Source organism: Notamacropus eugenii, chromosome 1 (genome assembly GCF_028372415.1).
Source record: "Notamacropus eugenii isolate mMacEug1 chromosome 1, mMacEug1.pri_v2, whole genome shotgun sequence".
Classification (NCBI taxonomy): domain Eukaryota; kingdom Metazoa; phylum Chordata; class Mammalia; order Diprotodontia; family Macropodidae; genus Notamacropus; species Notamacropus eugenii.
This window is the reverse complement of record NC_092872.1, coordinates 23,672,757-23,675,203: the sequence shown is the minus strand read 5'-3', so window position 1 is coordinate 23,675,203 and position 2,447 is coordinate 23,672,757.

The following is a 2,447-nucleotide window of genomic DNA, read 5'->3' as shown; positions in this document are numbered from 1 at the left end:
TAGGTGCTATGGGAGCTCAGAGGAAGGGGAGAGAATGAGAAAGATCATTGTGATCTGGGATGGAGGAAGAAGGTCTCACAGAGTAGACAGAACTTCAGTGGGACTTTGAAAGATAAATGGGATGTGGATTGGCAAGGAGTAGAAGAAATAAAATTCCCACTAGGGAAAAATAGCAGGAATAAAGGTGAGGAATGAAGACGTATGGTCAGGGAATTAGTCTGTTGGAGGAGAGGATTTGGGTCTGAGAGTAGTAGGATAAAGTTGGGTCTACATTGTGGAGGACCCGAGGTCTTGGCATTCTAGTGCTAGGTTTAAGAGTGTAGTCTCTATTCAGTCCCTTTCACTTCATAGTTATTAAAAATTTGTAGAAGATAATTGAATTGTTTTTGCCTCAGCATCCTTGAAGAAGCTCAGTAACTCTTTCCATCTGGTGACTAGTAAAGGAAGTGAAGCCTCTGACCTTGTCAGCTCTCAACCTTAGCATTCTAAAATTCCAGAGTTTGGGTTTGCAGCTAATACACCATCAGTATCCTGAGGAATAGGAAGTGACCATTGAGACTCCCTTCTAGTGGTAGTTGAGGTAAGAACTAATCAGGCAGTGAACATGAACTTGGTTGGACCAATGCTATATAGCCTGAGCTAAGCTTTGTGCCTACTTCCCTCAGAGGTATGAGGAAAATACACCAGGAAGGTACTGATGGAAATGTTTGTATTTTTTCTTCCTATACCTTTGAAGTAAATATCCCTCCTTAAAAGCAAAATAACAAAAACAATTGAAATTAATTATTCTGTAGATAATGGGAAGCTACTGAAAGTTTTTGAGCAATGAAAATGCTATTTAAAATTGCTTTGACAATGGTATGAAGAATGAATTGAAGGTCATTCATATCATAAATAAGTCATAGCAGAAGGAAGGACATAAATTTCACAGCTATGGAGAGTATGAAAACTTTTGACCAAACAAGGAAGAGATAAAGTATGCAATTTAGCACTTAAAATTGAAAAACTTTTGTACAAACAAAATAAATGCAGTTAGAGTTAAGAATGAATAATTGAGAAAAAATTCTCACAGAAAATTTCTCTGATAAATGACTAATAACTAAGATAGCTCTGATAAAGATCTAATGTCTAAGTTATAAGAAGAACCAATACAAATATGTACAAATTGAGGCCATTCCTCCAACAGACAGCCAAAGAATATGAATTGGCAGTTTTCAAGTGATAAAAGTAAACTTTTAACCACCAAATGAAAAAACTCTCTAAAACAACAACAATTAGAGAAATATAATTTTTTAAAAAAAACCTCCACATCTCTCCCATCAGAATGGCAAATATTGTAACTAAAGAGGAAAATAAAAACTCTTAGGAGCATTGTGGGAGAATAGGCACACTAACGCATTGTTGGTGGGTAGATCTCTAAGTCAACTATTTTGGAAAACAATTTGGAATTACATCTCAAAAGTCATCAAACTGAATACATGTTTTGAATTATCCCAAAGAGATCAAGAACTGCTTACACTCAAGGGGAAATAAGAGTGGTAGCTTAGTGGGTAATGATAGATGTTCTAAAAATAGAATCAACAAAACATTTCTTAAAAAAATCCGTGGAGGAAAACCAAAAAGTACAGAAGGGGACACAAACAAATAGGAAAGTTTTTTTTAACTACGCTGTTAAATTGTGTGTGTATGTTATATGTATATATATATATATATATATATGATGTATATACACATATGTATACACACATATATACCCACATATATTAAAGTACTCACTTAGAGTGAGGTAAGGCCATTCAGTGAATAAGACTCTCTAAGAAGTAATCAGATAATGGCTTCTTTAATGAGCAAAAGAAAAAAAATAACTAAATCAAGCTGGAAGGGAAAGAGCAACAGTTGCTACCAGTAATCACTCTGAAGCCAGGAGGGTCCAGAAAACAGTCATTAAGCGGAGTTTGGGCAGGGATGTATTAGTGTGCAATTTATGGACTTCAGAGTGCACTGGGTTTAAGGTTTTGGGAAAGACAAGAAAGAAAAAGAGAGAGAGAGAGAGAGAGAGAGGAAGAAAGGAAGAAAGAAACCTAGCCAGTAAACCCTAAGTTAACTGGGAGTCCTCTGGTCATTCATATTTACTTTATACAACCCTCCCTCACTCAAAACAAAGTCAAGAGCAAGCCATGTCATCATTTCCCTGATGTCATAGTCTTCTTCGAAATTGGAGGACAAACACAAACAGACCCATAGAGACAAATATGTTCTTAAATAAACTGTAAATGACAGTTCACAGTTTTCCATACTGTTTATTATTCTTTTTTTGTCTGTTGATAATTAAATTCACAATATAAAAGAAAAATAAAAAAGAATGAATCAGATGGAGAAGAACCTAGATACAGGGAGAGTAATTAACAACTTGTGGCAAAAATCCAAAAGTCATTTCATGAGGGCTT